The sequence below is a fragment of the Crocodylus siamensis genome, chromosome 1 (genome assembly GCF_052110815.1).
Source record: "Crocodylus siamensis isolate JL-2025a chromosome 1, ASM5211081v1, whole genome shotgun sequence".
In the NCBI taxonomy this organism is placed as follows: domain Eukaryota; kingdom Metazoa; phylum Chordata; order Crocodylia; family Crocodylidae; genus Crocodylus; species Crocodylus siamensis.
Genome location: NC_143395.1, coordinates 201025428 through 201045769, shown reverse-complemented (window position 1 = coordinate 201045769; position 20342 = coordinate 201025428). Strand labels below are relative to the sequence as shown.

The following is a 20342-nucleotide window of genomic DNA, read 5'->3' as shown; positions in this document are numbered from 1 at the left end:
GCATGTTTTTTTTTTTTTTTTTTCTGTTTTTTTGCACCGGTCCTGGAAGCACTGGAATACCAGGTCAATGCATGGAGTGGATGGAGCACGCTCCAGTTCCACCACCCAATACCAAAAAGAATCTGCTCAGTATAGACCTCCTATGGAGGACATATCAGAGACAATTACCCTGGGAAAACCACCTTCCAGATCATGGTGTCTCCAAACCACCTTCCAGATCATGGTGTCTCCCCTGCCAGGTAAGTATGTGCGTAAGTGTTTACAGAATCAGGGTCTATATGTACATTTTATTAACTGAGCATTACTATGTAGGGACTTCCTGGTTACCAATTTGTTGGTGTGGGTGAGGGTGGCTTACTGGGGAAAAAAAAGATAATTTGTGAATGGAACCCTCAGTTTTTATCATTTCATTGGAATGCAGGTTGATTTTTGCACAGAAAGAAGTGCAACCTAGGGAAGGTGCATTTTATTGGAAAAAAGTGTTTTTTATATGAACCATTGAAAATTGACAATTTGCCATAGAATGGTTGAGAACCAAGAGTTATTTTTGCATATTTATGGCTCCCCATTCAGAAAGGCACTTTAAACTTGTGTTTACTGTAATTTCAAGACTGCAGTTGGTCCTTCTGAATTAAATACAGTGACATACAAGTTTAATGTTAAGACACATAAGTGCTGTATAGGAGCCCTATTCCTGATCCTAGTTTAGGATTCCACTTCTCACTCTAGGAGGCATGCAGGTATCTCTTGAACATGTAGCTAGAAAAGGCACTTAAGATCCCTGTAAAAAAAACAATCCAGCCTTCCAGTAAGTGGATGAGTGACAGGTTTATTCCTGTTGTAAAGTCCAAGTCACCATAAAGACCATGCAGTAGATTAAATAAATGACGTGTTGATGCTACTACTTGGATATGGTCTGTTTCATTTTTTGAGGCGATGTGATTATTCAGGTTACAACTGCTGCTAAAATTTCTTTCATTACTGTAATTGCCTTATTAATTCTATGCATGCTGTGTTGTAGCTGATAAAGGCCAGAGCACAAGATGTACTTTTCTTGAAGTGTACAGAAGTGCAGGTGAGCAAATGAGTGTTGAAAAAGTTCCTCTGAAGTTAAAGGGTATATAATCTGCTAGCTTCCATTGGTTCTGCTATTAAAAATAATGGGGAATGACCTCAGTAAAACCTGATGTCTATGTTACATGTCAGAAAGTTGCTCAGGAATGTAGAAGTGGCATTTGCTAAAGTCATCTGCTTTGTACTCCTTCAGTAAGTCATAGTCTTGTCAGCTTCTGAAGGCATTGGTATATGAGGCATAAAAAAAGTCACTACAAAATGGGACTGTCACAGTTCATACTTCAACAGCGGTGGTTACCCGAGCGGAGCAGGTATGAGCTCCAGAGTAGTGTAACGAATGCACATGAATCTAACTTTGCAAAAGTAATTCAAAGAAGTTAGGATGGGTTAAGATAGGAATTATGGCTGACTTTGACACAGAAAAACAAGGTTGAAAGGAAAGAATGGGGAACAACCCTTGAAAGAGAAAGTCTTAGGTGCTTGAAGGCGTGTCTGGGTGGAGACACTCAAGACAGGCTGGCAACTAGAAGCTGCAGACAGCTGAGATAGCTCAAATCTCCACAAAGGAAAAGCTCTATGCCCTGTGACTCCCTGCCTCCAGTACCTGAGTTGGGTTTGGTGTCTTTAACCTACACAGCAGTGTAGACTGGTTTGATATTTTTAGCATTTCAACAGCAACTGAAGAGGCGAATGGCAAGTCTTTAACATCTTGTAGACCAAACACCCTGGCAGGCCATGTTCGATTGTGCAATTTATTACATTCTTCTGGGATGAAAGTTTATTTGCAACAGAGCATCATGGGCACAGATACTTGCTTGAAGGAACAGCAGGAACGCTGAGCCAGGTGAGTCCAGGCTATTACCCTGCAGCCATGCATGCTGTTGAAGTGAAGATTTCCAAAGCTCAATCCAGTCACAGCTCCTTCTTGCATGAGCCTGGCTATGATTTTCATTCTTTTCATTTTACACACACTAATATTCATTTGGGAGCTGCTTTGTACCAAGTTTACAAAAGCTGGGAGTGGCTGATTGCTTATGCCAGTCAATATTTTAGTGAAATAGGGGGAAAAAAAGTCCACTCAGTTTAAAAATGAGTGTTTATGCCTGAAACACTGACATGACTGGAAAAAAAATATGCACAGTTAACTACATGTAGAGCATGGCAACAGAATACAAACATCCTTCTCAGTTTTGTCTTGATTTACAGTTCTTTGGATATTACACTATCCATAAAGCTTCTGTAAAGGAAGCAAGTTATCAGGCTTCATTGTCAAGCTACTGCCTCAAGCTTGGGGCCTCATCCTAGCAGTACTACTGCTCATCCAGGCTTTTTAGCCTGTGGCTAATCACTCAGGCTGGCTTGAAGCTTCTAGTAGGGGCCAAGCTTCTGTCCACTCCCTGTCAACGAGTCACTGGCTGGGGTCAGCTGATCCTCCATTTCACCCATATAAACCCCTGACCCAGAATTGGAAGTGTCTGGGCAGCAGGGCTGAATGGGACCGTAGACTGCTTTGCTGTTTCCTCTGACTCACTCCTCTACTCCACACTCTGCCTGCTCTTCTGGATCCTTGACTCAGCTCACTCCTGGATCCCTGACCTCCTGACTTGATCTGATTTGTCCTTGGATTACATTCATCCATCCTGTCCCATCAGTGCCTCAACTCCCATATGACTCCAGACCTGGCTGCCCACATTGCAGCATGACAGTTTGCTAGACTATTCCATTCAGTGAAGATCGTATACAATGGAGCCCAATTCCTGATCCTTGGACTGCTTCACTCCCACAGGGTGAGAGACCCCTGCTCTGGAGATGAACACCCATAGGCACTGTGAGACACTATGTTTGATACAGAAGATTTCTAGTATCAGAACTTTTCCCCTCTCAAACTACAGACTGTGATCCAGTCACTTCTGAATCTTCTCTTTGATTAACTAAATAAGTGGTTTTCAAGCTTCTGGACCAGTGAGCCAGAAGAGTGGTGCCAAGCCAGTTTATAAGCCAGATCCATCTTGGAGTCAGAACATCAGCCTGATCTTGTGTTCTGAATCTGGCCATGTGCCAGCCCAGTCTCATGCACCAGATCTGGCTGCGTGTTGACCCGATTTTGTGTGTTGGATCTGGCTGTGTGCCAGCCCAATCCCATGTGTGGCCTAACCCCAAGTGCTGGATCTGGCTGTGGATCCTGCACACCAGCCCCACTGTAAAACCAGCATGATCTACTGCACTGGGCCAGATCATCTGGGCCACAGGGTTCCCCACAGGTCCCGAAATTTGACAACAGGGGAGCAGCAATGAATACTGCCACCACTTCCGCGCCACCCAGTTTTCGAGACCCAGGGGCTGGATGACATGGCCTTGTTTGCTGGTTTGGACCTGCATGCTGGATTGGAGACTGAGCACTGCTGAACTACATGGTTAATACTCCTTGAGTCTCTTCTTATAATAAAGGTTTTCCAGGCCTCAAATAATTGCAGTCTGGGAGTTCCTGGCTGTGGAGCAACATGGGAGATGCAGTGAGCTGGGAAGCCCTACTGATAGAGGAAGGCAGGAACATGAGAAGTCTATGTTGCAGCACCCATGAAGCACTGCAGCAGAACTGCCAAAGAGAAAAAAATAATTTTAGGAAGGGGGAAATTTTTTTTCTATGGAAAGCATACTTTTTTTTGTTAAACTCCCCTAACCCCCACCCCAGAAAACCTGATTTCCACTCAAAGACTACCTTAAGCACAAATGCCTTGGCTAGACCCTAAACAGCTCATCAGACTTCATATTGTCCAGTCATGCTCTGTAAACAAGAGTTAAAGCTCTTGCCTTCTCCCAGAACATGAGGGATATACCCAGTCCGGTCAGTAGTTGTGTTTTATTACTGAATGTCCTGTAACTCTATAGCTAACATGCACTGAAGTGCAGGGTATCAGATGACCAGAGTCCATCAGCAAAACTCACACCCTTAGCACCACAGACGCAATCTGTGTCCACTTCCAACAAGAGAGGAGCTGGCCCTGGCATTTCTAACACGAGGAAGAGGAGGTCAGGCTACATTTATATGGGATTATCCAAACATAGTTTCACAGTTTCATAGTCGGTAGGGTCGGAAGGGACCTGAGCAGATCATCAAGTCCAGCCCCCTACCATGGCAGGAAAGAGTACCGGGATCAAACAACCCCAGCAAGGTGTACCTCTAGCCTCCTCTTAATGACTCCCAGGGTAGGAGCCAGCACCACTTCACTTGAAAGTTGGTTCCAGATCCTAGCTGCCCTGACAGTGAAGTAGCGCCTCCTGATGTCTAGTCTGAATCTACCCTCTGCCAGTTTGGGACCATTATTTCTAGTCACTCCTGGTAATCCTCAGGGGAACAGGGACTCCCCCAATGCCTGCTGGTCCCCTCTGACTAGTTTGTAATAGGCCACTAGATCCTCCCCTCAGCTTTCTCTTGTGGAGGCTGAACAGGTTCAGGTCCCTTAACCTCTCCTCGTAGGAGCTGCCCTGCTGCCCCTGATCCTAAGGGTGGCCCTCCTCTGGACCTTCTCCATGTTGTCCACTTCCCTCTGGAAGTCCGGCACCCAGAACTGGATGCAGTACTCCAACTGCGGCCTGACCGGTGCCGCATAGAAGGGGAGGATCACCTTCTTGGACCTGCTCAAGATGCATCTGTGGATGCATGACAAGATGTGGTTGGCCTTCCTGACTGCGTCCCCACACTGCTGGCCCATGTTCATCTTGGCATCAGTGATGACTCCAAGATCCTTTTCTGCCTCTGCACTGATGAGAAGGGAGTTCCCCAGCCTGTAGGTATGGTGCTGGTTCTTCCTCCCCAGATGCAGTACCTTGCACTTGTCAGTGTTGAAACCCATCCTGTTCTCATCCGCCCACCCCTGTAACCTGTCTAGGTCCAATTACAGCCTATTCCTTCTTTCTAGCATGCCCACATCCCCCCACATCTTAGTGTCATCTATGAATTTAAACGGGGTGCTTTTTACCCCCTTGTCCAAGTCGCTGATGAAGATGTTGAACAGTGCGGGCCCGAGGACTGAGCCCTGGGGGACCCCCACTACCCACATCCCTCCAGGTCGAAAATGACCTGTCCACCACCACTCTCTGGGTGCAGGCCTCCAGCCAGTTAGTGACCCATTTGACTGCGCAGGTGTCGACATCACAGTCCCCTAGTTTTTTAATGAGAATGGGGTGAGAGACAGTGTTGAAGGCCTTCTGAAAGTCCAGAAAGACTATGTCCACTGCTACCCCTGCGTCTAAGGATTTGGTGACCTGGTCGTAGAAGGCCACCAGGTTAGTCTGACAGGACCTGCCTCTAATGAACCATGTTGGGTGCCCCTAAGCATAATCTCCCCTGCTGGCCCCTCATGGACATGCAGCAGAATAATTCTCTCAAAAAGCTTACCCAGGATCAAGTTAAGACTAACTGGCCTATAGTTTCCTGGGTCCTCCTTTCTCCCTTTTTTGAAAACGGGAACCACATTGTTCTTTTTCCAGTCCTCTGGCACCACACCAGAGCACCATGAGTGCTCATAAAGCCGTGCCGGGGTCCTGCAATGACCTCAGCTAATTTCCTCAGCACTCTGGGGTGGAGATTGTTTGGACCAGCTGATTTAAATACATCCAGTCCCTCCAGAAGTTCCCTGACTAGATCTTCACTTACCCTACACCTGGGTGCGCCTCCCTTGGGGCCTGAGGGGGTCCCAGTGGGGGGGCTGATCCGGTCGTTGCTTAGGAAAATGGAGGCAAAGAAATTGTTAAATAGGTTAGCTTTGTCATCTGGAGCGATGAGCAGATTTCCTACTGTCTTGCAGAGGCCCACATTACCCAGTACCTTCTTTATCTGGAGGAAATTATAGAATCATTTCTGGTCAAGTGGTTTCCCTGGTTAAGCTCCCAAGCCTAACCATCCCATCTGGCTATCATGGTTAAGGCCACCAGTTTCTTAGCTGACAGCACACTGTCTACTATAATAGGCCCCAAGCTGCTAACCAACACTGGCATAGCATTCACTTGACCAAATTTGGGGAAGAGAAGAGGCAAAAGAAGTGAGCAAGGGAGAAAATGTCAGAGGTGGGAATACTGTGAGAAAGTGCGAGAAAGACAGTTCAAAAGAAGTAGTATAAAAGTTGCCTTGAGTGCATTTGGAGGTTTTATGTCAGTTGGATCCAGTTTAGCACTAAGTGGGGGCATCTACATGTGCAGTTAATGCAAAGAAATCTTACTGTGCAGTAAAATACTGTGCAGTAAACTTTCTGTGAGAGCACATCTACACATGCACCCATCCAATGGGAGCAGTTCAGAAACAGTTCAGGGCAGGGAAATTAGTCTACTGCACAGTAAAACATCTCATGTTGACACACCCAGTAAGGGATAAATATAGGCATGTAAATATTAATTAGAGTAGAACCTATTAGGTACATTTAAAATTTTTTTGTCCTTATGTAGCCTATGTAGTAAGTTTTTTCATGTTGAGCCAGGTAATAGAGTATAAAAAGCTGGGTTCACCTCAGAATATTTGCTCTTTAGCCTTAAGCTATGGTTCTTGCTGAACAGCCCATCTGCAGATGAACCAGGATGTGTTGTTTTAAAACCTATTTAAAACCTAGGTAAGGAGTCTTCTTGCCTAACAGGCTGAACAAGTGTTGGAGGCTTTTGAAGATTTTAGGACTTAAAGAAATTCATTTTCTCTCAAATGTTGCTATCATTTCTTTAGATGAATGCACACTTTAGAACTTTTTATTGTTTGCTTGATATGCCTTATCTGTAATGTTGGGTCATATATATCTAATCAGTATTGCATTATTAAATTTGCTTTTAAATTTATCTGCATTTATGATTGAGAGCATTTAATTTTGGTGGAACTTGTTCTTTGAACCTTTCTTCATTCCCAAAATGACTCTGGGGTCAACAGTACAAGAGAGATATGGGCAACATTATACCCAGCTGCCTTTGCCATCATAACCAAAAGATCAATATTCCCTTATTGGGATCCCCTACATCTAGAGGTTGCATTGGAGCTATTGGAGCTTATAGTTACAGCATCACATTAGGCACTTACTCACTTGGCTCCTTCCAGAATAAAGCACCCAGATGGTAAGCCTGACTGACATAATTTGTTCCTATACCTTGTTTTTGGCTGCATTAAAATGCATGTGGTTTTGATGGTACCAAGCTTGCTAAGGGCTGCTTTGTGCCACTGGATGAATCTCACCTTTCTCTTTTAATTGCCCCACCAGTTACTGGGTCATCTGCAAACTTGGCCAGAAATGATTTTATAATTTCCTCCAGATAAAGAAATACTGAATAGCATTGGGCTGGGAATTGATTCCTACAAGATCCCATTGGAAGCATCCACAATAGTCAATAATTTCCTGTTAACACATCCACTTTGCAATCGATCAGTGAGCCAGCTTTAATCCATTTAATATGCACGATGTCAATTTTGTCTCATATTTGTTTTAGTCAGAAAGCCATGGGGTGTTACACCTAAGCACCTTGCAGAAGTGCATGTATATTATGTCCCCACTGTTACCTTTAACAACCCAATCCATTGCTTAGCTAAATATTGTTACCAGGTTCCCCACTCCAATGACAGAACCTGAATCACCCTCACTTAGCTTGTTGAAATATTGCATTATTTCAGGGTCCTAGTCAGCTCAGCATTGTTTTCTGGGTGACCAGATAGTTAGCTATCCACAGTTCCTGGGATGTACAGGTAATAAAGCAGGCCCTGGTCAGCCAGCCAATGTCACATGCTGCCAACCCTTCATGCTTTAACTGTTGTTTACATAGTCCAAATCCAACTCACACTCCTATGTCTCAAACTTTAGCAAGGTCCAGGGCCCAGAGAGAGGACTACATCTCTCTGCTCTTCCTCCCTGTGAAGGCTGCAGCCTAGAATCTATGGATGTAAATGCATGTCCCTTTACAGCCTAAGCCGAAAAGAAGCAATGAAAACTTTAATTTCTTCTATATTTTGAATGGACAGCTTCAACTTGTCACTGAAAAAGAAGAATAAAAAAAAATCATATACTTTGCTAAAAAAGAAGAAATATTTGGATTTGGAAATGCTGCCACACTTCCTCATGTTCGCAGTTGTCTTAGACTGGACACCACAGTCAGACCTTAGCTCACATGATGCCCCACAGTTTCCCTTCAGGGGAAGGAAAGCCTACGTAAATAAAATCAGAGTATATCAGGAGTAACTTCCAAGGAATTAAAAACCAGGTGAAGAAAGGTAGAATGAGCCTAGAATCGGCCCCTTTATTGTTTCTAGATAGAAATTCACAGCTTTCCTTGTAGCATCAGCTGATCCCTGCCCTGAGCGGGGCCAGCTTTCTGGTTTTGTAAATGGGTCTGTACTAACTAACTTGGAGAGCTGTTGTTCTTCTCCAAGTTGTTGAGCTTCCTTTGAAACTTTTTGAAACAATTTTTACTCCCACCCCCACACATGCACGCACACACACACATACACCAACATGCTCTCAGAGCTCCTTGCAGTACTTAGCAACGCATTCGTGCTTTGAAGCTAGGCAGACCCGAGTAACATCATCCCAAATTGCTTTCAGTATCCGTGCTGTCAGCTCCCACACTTTCATTTAGGCAACATGCAGATCTCTGCTTGCTTTTGGGGATCCTGTGCATGACCTCAAATGCTGCTGCTGTCCCTTTGGATCCACAGATCTCAAAGCACTTCATATTGCCCTTATTTTACAGATGGCAAATGTGAGGCAAAGTGACTTGCTCAAGTTCCCAGAGAAGGCCAGTGGTGGAGTCAAGAATAGAAACCAGGTGTCCTTATTCCCAGCCTAGCTGGCAGAATTTACTACCAACCAAATCCTTTTTGCCTGCCAGTGCAGATGCCTTGTTGGTTATTTAAATGCCAGTATAAATGGAACAGGGCACACACATCCCTGCATGTAGACTTGGACTGCCCTAACGAGAGGAGCATCTGTACAAAGTACTGCATTTGTAAAGAAGAAATGACACTATGCATTTGCATAGCACCTTAAATGTAGAATCTCCAAGCACCTCACCAAGTGCGAGCTTATCTTTACAGTGCCTTGGAGCAAAGGGGGGAAGGGGAGGTAGGAGGACATGACAACATCTTCCATTTTACAGATGGTGAAGGCAGGCTGAGACATGAAAGCTCAGATCCTCATATATATTTTGGTGCCTAACTCTCCTAGACAGCATGGGAGTTAGGTGCTTCTACACCTCTGTGGATCTTGTTTGAAGTTAGTTGCCCCAGGTCATGCCGAGAACTGACAGCAGAGCTGGGATTTGAGCTCAGGTTCTTGTACTGTCTAGCTGTTCCTATAGCCACAACACCAGCCTTTTTTCCTTTGAAGGACCCAAAGAAGGTATAAGCAGAAAGCCATTTTCTCCCCTCTCTTCTGAACAGACTGGCTATAAATAATTGAAGCCTCTGTGCTGTTGGGTCCATGGGCACTGCAAGAAAGAGAGTTCCTCCAAAGGAGATAGAGCAACAGCTGCACTTGCTCTTGCCTCCCACTACTGAGCTAAACAGAGGGTGGGGGATATAGGTGCACTGAAGCCCTGGCATTCCCTGGGAGCCATGTTGATCGGAGCCGTATTGGTACAAACCCAGTCTCTGGCTCAAAGCTGGAGGAAGTGACGTAGCCAACCTGTTGCGCCTGCCACTTGAAAGCAAGCTCCTTTGCCTCACTGTCATCCCAGCATGACTTCTTTCCTCCACCAACAGCCTTATGGAGAAATCTGCAATGGCACAAGGGGACACAAGGGCCACAGTACCTGTGGAGAGTCAAAGAGAGTTGATTGCCAACCCTGTCACCATCTTAGGTAACTTTATGCTAAGCCTTGTAATATCTGGTGTGTTCCTTAAAATCCCAGCTCCTGGGGTCAGGGGAGGAGATGTAAATCTCAGCTCTCTTTCATTCTTAAAAATAAAGCGTGTTTGTAACCTTTAATTTTTCCTGGGGGGAAATAAAAGGTTTGAAAAGGTGAGTCTTTAAGAGTTGAAAAAAGCAGAGGGAAATAAGAAACGAAACACAAATGTATTATTCTTCAGTGTTCATGATGACACATCTCAGATTTTCTGTGTCTTTACTCAGTGTGTGGGGCTGGCAATGCTGCAGCACCAGATGCCTTTGAGAACTCTCTTCTCTAGCTCCCAGGGTGCTGTGAATTTCAGTGTGGAGGGGAAATGTCTCTGATACAGGATACATTCTCAAGCAGGGGTGTCAAAATTGTTTGACCCCACTGGGCAGAATATGGTCAACAGGGCTGCTCATGGGTTAGATCAAGACACGCTCATGTTGACAGCAGTAGTGGGGCTAGCAGCATTAGGAAGCTATGGGGGGTTAGGTGAGCCATTGCTTGCCACACCACTGAAGCACATTCTGCAATGGGGCTCTACTCTGCAGGCCCTGGCTTCAATTCCACCATGCCCAAATTCCCAGTCCTCCAAGAGTCCTGTGCGCTAGATTACATTGTTTTGTGTGCCAAATCCAGCCCACCGGCCATACATTTGACAACCCTGTTCTAAAGTGTGAAAAGGCTTGAGAACATTGTTTTAATCCACCCTCAGCAGTGACCTCTCTGTAAAGCATCGCATCCCAGGAAAAACTCTGAGGTTAGAAGATTGATGTTAAATTATAATTCTCATGTACACTGTTCACTATGGACAAGCTCATGCTTTTTATTCATCCCTTTTAGATGGTGAAGCTCTCACCCCAAAAATTAGTCTGGTAAATATTGTCCCTGACAGATTTTTAAAAGTATTAATCAACCTATCTGCTTGCCGCAAAGTGGTGCAATGTACCACCTAGAGAAGCATCTTGAAAGCAACTGCAAGATACAGCAGTTGTATCTGCCTACAAGATATGGCTGCAAAGGATAACATTTTATAAATGGATCATACAGTATGCGGTCACCGCAGAAATGAATGGAGATCATAATCTGGATTGATTAATTGTCCATCTGGTGAAATCACTTCTGTCAAATGGATCAGATGGAACAAGGCTACAATGGATAAAAATAAAGGTCAGCAGAAATGGAGGGAGTTGCCTAATGACCCAAAAGCACCATGGTCCTCAAACCAGAATTTAGGAAGAATTTTGCCAGCTTTCTGTGAAAAAAAATAGATTTTTTTGGTTAAACAGCACGCCCTCCATCAAAATACCTTTTAGAGATTCTGCCACAGTGCCATGTGTAAAATGTAGTTTGGTTTCTACATGTTCCCATGCTTTTCCATGGCTCAGGGTCCTCAGCCAAAACTGCACCTCCCATTATGCACCATGACCAGGTTTCCCAAAATGCAATGCCTTCCTTTTACCACCTGCAGAGATGGTACATTATGTACATTATGGATACATAATCCAGCTAGATCGCCCCCCGTGCAGAAGGGAACAGGATTACAGAGCACTACAACTCCCATGGGGCATCACAAGTTTATGAACTGAAATATTCAGCCTTTGGCTGAAATTAAATATGTTTACTTACTCATTTCTTTTTGCTGAAGAGTTGAAAATTTTCTGTTGAAAAGCTTACCACTCCAAAACAGCAATTCTTTTATTTTTGCTGAAATATTTTGTAGAAAAGCAGCTAATTTTCTGACTAGCTGTAAAAGCAATGCTGGATAGACAAAAACACATTATCCTGTCTGCTAAAATGAGTACCTTCTAATCTTAGTGTTCTGTGCCTTAGTTCAGTATTAAAAACACCCACACCACAAAATATTTTATTTTTCTTGTTGACTGAAAACTATTTTTAAGGCTATGGGAACCATGGGGGTAATTTGGGGGTAGGAGGGTGGGACATGAGACCAAAAATAAATATGAATATACTTCCGAAGCACAGAAAAGCAATTAAAAACACGACATTCGAAAAATAAATTACCTAATCTTCCAGGACAAAAGGCAAGCTGACGTGTTTTATACAACTCTTTTGGGATGTGTACCCTTGATATAGTACCATTGAATTATGGGTCTTGTTAGTATGGACAGTTTGCTTCCACCAACCAGCAGGGAGAGGGAAATGAAGCATAGTATGCAACAAGAATCCTCACTGTATGCCAAAAAAGGTAAAATGGAGACTGACTGCATAAATGAACAGAGAACAGGCAGTAAGAATGAGTAACATAATTCAGCAAGACGGCAAGAATTAGTCAAACAACTTGATTCATTGCACTGTTTATCAATATTGTATATGGAAAGAAACTATGAGTCATCTATCAATAAAACTAGCCTTTATATTTTCATTACATGTTGAAGTCATCTACAATTCCTCACTCAATACTGTTACTTGTTCAGGGCAGTATATGTTGTTCCCGGCATTTTTCCTGCAGCTGGTAAACTGTGAAGATCATGTCAGTTGTGCCTCTTGATGCCCTAAACCCACACTGAGATTCTGGAAGGCTCTCTTCAATAAATGGAAGGAGGCGGCTCAGGAGGGCTCTCACAGTGAACAGCAAGGCAATCCTTCTGTAATTTCCACAGTTGGACTTGTCTCTCTTCTTGAAGACTGTCACAGTCGTGGCACCCTTGAGGTCATCTGGGATTTGCTCATTATTCCAAATCCTTAAGATGAGGGCATGGAGCTACACTGGCAATGAGTAGAGGGTACATGAGGGTGCACGTGCACCCCCTGAGTGTGGCAGTGCACGCCCTAAGAAAAGGCGCCACTGACACTGCCGACAGCATGTGTGGGTGGTTGCTGACTACTGATTGGCGCTCGCCATCCCCTACCCCGGTTGCTGACAGCTCTGTGGCTGCCTATGGGAGTTCCCCACTTACCGCTGCCATGCCCCCACCACCGACAGCGCTGTTGCTGCCTGCTGGAGCTTGCCATGCCCCCTAGTCTCCAGGGACACTGTGCAGCTGTGATGTGAGTTCCTCTCCCTGCTGATTGAAGATTTTGGTGGGGACTCCACTGGGTCTGTTTGAGCTGGTCTAGGGCTGGCGCTGCATCCAGTGTTCAACAGTCCTGGACTGGCCAGTGTGGGCACTGGATCCAGAATGCGGGGGACCCACAGATGCCCCATTCACATGCTAGATCCAGTGCCTGCTCTGGCCAACTCAATAAGCAGTCTTTGTGGATTGGATCCAGCCAATGGGCTTTATCTTTCACATCCTTGTTCTACCCCTTTCTCGCAGACTCTGAGTAGAGGTGTGGACTGATGGAAGGCCTGGTCTCATTGTTTTATCATGCAGAGGGCATGGCAATGCAAATTTCCTGACACTTGTAAATTACAACGTGGGGGTGGGGGTTGGCTCAACACCAGGCTGTTGGCTATTCTGCGTGAACTTCTCCCATTCTGGATGAAAAATGTTGAAGACTTTTGGCTTCATCCCAATGAAGGATTGCAAATTCTTATTCTTATTTGCTAATAACATATAATCATAATTCTTGTCCTTAATGCATTTTTTATTACCCTAATCTCTCTTAACGCTTGAGGTGGTAGATAAAACAAAAGCATCCACACCTCAGCATGTTGCTTGTTCTTCATTTTCAATGGTTATATTTCAATCTACCCTACCTTAGTCTTTTGCTTTAGAGAGGGTTCTGCAATCTGGTTTCAACAGAAACCAAGGGGCAGCTTTAACCAGTGGGGTAACTAGCAGCAGTAACTCCACAATTTGCAATACTATGGCAACTGTTAAAGGGCAGGATGAAACCAGTTAGGAAGCAAATCAGATCAGCAATCCAGACCAACTCCAACAAGGTTTGTTACCAGTAAGTGGTCTGCTGAATTTTACAATGCTATGATTTACCTCTAAAATGAATTGTTATGTTATGTTATGTATACTCTGGGCATAATAATGTATGAATTCTAATAAACATGTGTAGTGCAAAGATGGTCCAATTAGAGGGATTTTAGTGAAACAGATCTCTGCTCTCTTCTGTTGGCAGGCGATCCCTGGGCTAAGAGAGGGAGAGAAAACTTTAAGACATTCTGGAGATGATAACACTGCTGTGCATAAAAAATATATGCAAAAGTGAAAACTAATGCTCAGCGCAGGCACTGGTAATATGTATTCTAGTGAATTTTATGTCAGGACCAGAAGGCTCTTTATTACATGGCTTTCTTCTTTACAGCTCCCAACACTGTAGCAAATGCATATATTAGACTGTAAACTTCTACAGTGCAATCTATGTAAATCACAAACATAAAGCCCACGTAATGTCCCTCTGGGGCACTCACAGACAGACATCATCAGCACTATAAAAGCCAGGGGGTGCATTATCACCTCTTCTTCATGGCTTTGCTAGGAGAGTTGAGAGGGATAGCTGGAAGCACTTTTCCTTATTTGGAATGTATCCTTAGCTGCTTCCCCTGAACCCACCAACAAAGTGAACTAGCATTAGAAACTGCTAACTCCAAAAGAGGCATCAGTGGTTAAGAGCTTCATGATACATCCTGTTACTGAGATTAAGGAGAGAATGCTGGTGTCAGGCACTGAGATGCTGCTGAGTTACTAGCCAGGAGTGCTTTACCAGCATCCACTGCATTTGTGTTGGCCACTATTTCACCCTGGGGACACCCAGGAACTGTGAAATAGTGAGGTACTGTAGTATCAGCTACCAGCATCTCACCACCCTTACTGAACTGTCATGGGAAGAGGTGCCACCTTGCAGGAGTTTCTCATACAAAAGGAAATGATGGTGCCCTTTAGTTTCTGGAAAGCAAATGTGCTCACTTTAGTGCTGAAGATGCACTGCTGCTAGGGAGATTCATGGCTCAACAAAAGAGATTTTCAGAGGTCTGGGGAGAAGTGGATGGAAGGCCCCGCATCCATCCAGCATTACAGTGTGCTCTTCTAGATGTTAGAAGACTCTTGCTTAAGGAGCTGATATGGTTTCTTTAGACTGCTCATTCAGGGTGACCTTACCCATAACCTCACTGCCCTGTGATGCAGATACCTAACCTAACTTTAAACTCTCAATGTCCTCTACCATTGCCTGTCTAACCATGGCCAGAACATATGTCCTGCTTCTTGGACAGGTTTTGTAGCTGCACTGAGCTCTGTGTTGCTGGAGTCAGGCTGTTCCCAGCATGTAAACTAGCTAATTTAAGGCTAGCATAGGTATGTCTGTACTACACTGCAATGTAGACCTACTCCTAAGTTCCCAGTCTGAAGAAACTGCAGTCTGGATGCAGCGTAAGGGACCATGAGCCACACTAGGACATCTACTGAAATACAGGGGCTACCTGATAGGGCTGGTGAAGGGCCATTTTGGTGAGAGAAGAGAAGCTGGAGCACACAGGGAAAGAAAAGTAAGTTGACGTGAAGGTGAGAAAGGGGTATCAAAACAGCATAGCAAGCAAAGCTTTTTCATTCCCCCTCTCACCTGCGATCAGTTGGATTTATGACCTACAATCTGGTTGTGAAAACAACAGCAATCAGAAGCTGAGGACAGAAGAGGCTTCCTCACATGCACTGGGTCAGCAAGTCCCTTCTTTTTGTCCTCAAATCCTCCCCACCCCCCTTTTCTTGAAGCCCGAAGGGTTTTTAGTTAAGCCCAAGTAATTGGACTCAATATAGAAGTAATTGGATGAAATTAAATTGGCCTGGGTTATATAAGGGGTCAGATGAGATGGTTTAATGGTGCTTTCCAGCCTTAAAGGCAGTGTGCTTCCCTCAGCAGAATAAGGATTGCCTTGAGCTCCCAGGCACTGCCTTTCCAACCAGCCCTGTTACCAGTGTGATTTTCTGACAGAAACATCACACTTGCCCAGGGGGAACTGGAATCACCAATCCAGAAACAAAGCGATTGGAGGAAGCTCCACAAGCAGAGAGCTGGTTTATGAGCCATCAAAGAATCATCATTGGTGAAATAATGGTGGCCTATTGCATCACATTGGAAGGCATTTGCCTCCTGCAAGATGGCTTAATGGAGCTTGACTAGGTGTTTGTTTGACCCGTCTTTGCTTCTACGGATAGCAAAGAGTTTGTCTGCCATGGGAACACAGGCTGTATCACTTCTTCCTACAGAGTCATGATAATATTCACAAACATAACAGATCGCTAAAGTGAATTGTTGGCATAACCCTCCTGTGTGTGTGCCCAAAGAGTTTACTCTGTGCCTATTCACAGAGGATATGACCAGATACAGCCCCTCTTAGCGGGGGGGGGGTCCTTTAACTGAAGTGGCAACAGCACATGTTTTTTTAGTTCCAGTGGCTCCCCAGTTCAGTCTGGGGTGTCAGACAAGATGATGGCTCTCACATCAGCTGGCCAAGCCTCCTGGAGGCTACAGACAGCAGGGTTGATACAAGCAGAGCCTTCATCTCCCCAGGGCTGCTGGAGTCACTGGTAGTGATCACCCCAGAAATGTTGAGGGGTCTGTGGAAGTATTGGGGTGTATGATAAGGCTGGGCAATGAATGGGCATGGGATTGAGCCACGTCAGAGGGAAATCTCTTATGCCTAAATCCAGGCTTCCTGCTGTTAACCATCTGTCACAGATATTCCCTGTCATGCTCTTAAATTAGGTATTAAGTGCAAACAGCAGCAAAGACAAAAAAAAAAAAAGTAGCAGCCTAATTGAAAAGATTTGAATGTGCTAATGTTTTCTAAAAATCCTGCAATAATTCTTCCTGGACAACAGCCAGAGAACCCATGGTTACCGGTGACAGCAGTAGCTGAGATAGGGAACAGCAGGAAGGTGTGAGGTTGAAGCAGGGGCAGAGGAGGAAGGGAATGTAACTGGCTCATTTTTAATTTCAGCCACACTCTGGTGACATAAACTGCTAAAAAAACCCTCAACAACCTTATTATCATTGTTAGGTCACATGTTTGTACTCTGGACAAGTGTGGGACTACCTATCCTGGACCAGGACCCCACTATGCTGGATCTAGTACAAATGCAGAGCAGAAGGCCAGCAGCACTACCCCAGCGAGCAGTATTGGATTATTAGTGTTTACCATGTGTATTCCAGTAGCTCTTGGAATCAGTGAGGCCCCTGGTGCTGTACAAACACATAATGTAAGACAGTCTCTGCCTTGTGATGCACAGGGTCAGATGCTCAGAGGTATTTGGGCACCTGAATCCCTTAGGTATTCATCTCCAATGGGAATTTGGACCCTCTAAGAAGTTGGGCCCAATAGCCACATTCTCCAAGCTGTGGCTGTGGAGGGTGGGTGCTTTCCTTTGTGGCTGCTCAATGCTTTTGCACAACCATGAGTTCCGGTAGGGTTTCCCATCCTCAGCACTTCCTGAAAAAATAGGTCAGTTGGGCACACAAACTGTGACCACCCAAAAATCTGAAGCTACCTGTGACAAGTTGGGCCCAAGACAATTGACATGCAAAGAAAACGGAGAGAGATAGCAACTGGCCATCTTCCGTTTCAGATCCTTGATACACTTCCTACTTTGCACTCCTCACAGACCAATAATTCACAGCCAGACCCAATGCACACTGAAGACTTTTGGATGCTTTTCACTGATGTTGCTATGCTTTGGACCAGGCCTCTGAGGAGAGGGGAGTATGAAAATCACTAAAGCATATTTTAGTGGTGATAATCCTTCAAGCGTGTTAGAGAACATTGTGCCTATCTCTAATAGGGTTTTCTTGTTTACTATTTGAAATAACAGCTCTGCAGTGGCAGATAAATAGACTAGATGAACTTATAGGTCTCTTTCTATCTTTAATGTCTATGATTTTATGAGTCATTTGAGCCAAAAAAGAGGAGATGAAATGTCAGAAAGAAGCAAAAAGACATGATATCATGGTTCTGTTTCCTCTCTCTGGAATTAGTAATAAACTAAATTATGCTGCACACTTACCATGAACAAAAAAACTCTTTATTTTGCTTTCTTTAAAATATGTGTCTCCCCTCCTCTGAATCAATTTACTAACAAAAATGAATAGGCCTTCTCTCGCATACACAAAATAGGACAACTTGGACTTTGAACAAGTAATAGAATTTTATGTACTACAAAACAGCAATATTTTCAGCCATTTGTAATACTGAGTGACAAGTGAATGCTTTGCTATAGTTTTCAGCTGTGCTTTTTCCTTTGGCTATTCAGAACAGTGATATATATTGTTGGGTTGAATGCAGGGATTCACTAGGCTCCCTTTGGTGCTGAAAGTACAGATTTTCACCACTTGGCCTAAAGCTTTGCTTCAACGGCTAGGGTGGACCCAGAGCATTTTTAAACTAGCCTAGCTGAGATCAGAAGGCAAAGACATTACAGTGTGAGTTGGGCTTGCTTTTCCCCATGGCTCAGAGTGGTGGCAATGGGGAATTTGTATTTTCTAGACTGCATGCAAGTGTGCTGAATTTGTCTGTGTGCTTTAAGTTTGTACAGGGCCACGGTGGCCTGACCTGTTGTTGGCATTTCCCCCAGTTTTACCATTAGAAAATATGGTATCACTAAGGAAAATGCGCCATGTGTCCAAGCTGTGATCTTCTGCTTCTGCTGCTTAATAAGTCATCTATATTCTGCTCACCAGACTTGCAATGTGAAGCATCCAGATGCAGCCATTAAAGTTCTGTACTCTGTAGCTCATCTCCTCTGCCCATCCTCTCACACATCTACATCATGGCCCATCCAAAACATGAAGGAGGTTATGAGCTATGTCTGGCTGAAAGCAGAAAGGGGTCTATTATCTCAGACACCAGTCCTCCCCTGCAAGACGATAGCTCCAGGGAAGCTAGAAGGATGAGCACCCAGGGAAGTGAAAGGGAGCTATGCACAGTTTGTAGGGGTTCTCTGTACTCTTCCCCACCTTAGGCTATCTTCTATTGCTGTGGAATCATAAGGATACCCTGAATTTGACACTTGGGTAGCCCTGGCCTAGACCTCTAGGAAAGTCCTGAAATGGGTGGTGCATAACACTTCTACCTCCATTTTACTAAAGAGGTACAAAATAGCACACTGTAATCACTGCACAGATTCAAACCTTTGCAGTATCAACATTCCTTCACTTTTCCTAGGTTTCTTTTATTAAATACATGTGAACATTCAATTGCAGAGTGATAATTTTCAGCAGGAATGTTCCATTATATATCTGCTTTTCTTGTATTAATCTACCTCTAGGCAGACAGCTGTGGAAATGCAGACAAAATGACTGCCCTTAATTTAGAAATACTGTAGGATAAAAGTGTAAAATCTTAGGCTGGAGTTCTCAGTGCTGATCAGAAGGCTTTGAGAATTTTGCCTTTAATACAAAAGAATACAACAATGGTTGAAAGCTGCTGTCTTCAGGGATTCCCCACCCCACCTTTTCCAGCAACACAAACACACACTGAAGATTTCAGTGGAAGGTGACTTGGTAGAGTCAAAGTGAAGATAAATATAATGGGCAAGGTTATTTATATTGCTAATATAGCCACCTTCTGCTCAGCCTGGAGACCCTAGATGCCATATGTTACATTTAAGAGATAGCAGAAGGGGAAATTCTGATTTAGTTAGGCACATGATAATGACGTCTATCTCTAATTAACATTGGCAAAATATGCTATGTACAGTGGAAGGCAAATTATTGTCACCCTAACAAATCATGCTAACACATAACACTTCTTCATGGTAGCAAATTCATTATGGCCCTGAATCAGTAATGGGACTGCTACAAAACATGAATTTCTGCAGTCATAATAGGACTGTATAATAAGTTGCTGCCTATGCAAACAAGAGGCAGAATCTAACAAGTAGCCATCTGCCCTCACATTCTGTGAGGTGCTTCCTGAATTATGCGGTGCTGGTGCAACCTTTCGTGAACTGCCCTGAAGAAGGGGGAATGACAGACTGGCTGAGTGGTTCTAAAGAGGCCATACTAAAAGGGGGTGGCCAGCTTTGCTACAAGCATGGATGGTCCTTGTTCTATCACAATCACCCCTTCCCCCCACAGTGAGTGCAGTGACTAAGTTGGATCCAATGGCTAAGAGCACAGCAGAGATCTGGGATTCTTCAGCCACAGCCAGTTACTCCAACCTGGCCTCTGGACTGGGAAACAGATGCACGGAAAATGGGAGCCGATCATTTCATGTTCACACCTTCATGGGCTCCTGCTTTGTCTGGTCTCCTAGAAAACACAGGGTAAGTCTACTCTGCTACTGAGTCCCACACTGTGGCCCTTCTCCAGCACCACCCATCCCCCATCCCCCACCCCCCGATCATCCATATAAGAAGCCTGGTCTATCCCAACACTAGAAAAAGCATCAAGGCCAAAAATCAAACATCTCACAGTCAGTTCCCCTGCAGTGCATTTGGAACCTAGCAGAATGGTGTGGGTGCAAGGGCAGAAAATCTTGCAGCTAAAATCCCACAGTTCCCTGG

The 20342-nt window shown here is 44.4% G+C and overlaps 1 protein-coding gene and 1 pseudogene across 2 annotated transcripts in view; both read right to left on the bottom strand.

The window, feature by feature from the left end:
* Window positions 1-20342, bottom strand: part of SYNDIG1 (synapse differentiation inducing 1) — a 191801-nt gene that overhangs the window by 71828 nt on the left and 99631 nt on the right. The window lies entirely within an intron of this gene.
* LOC149873886 (U2 spliceosomal RNA) lies at window positions 27-227 on the bottom strand (annotated as a pseudogene).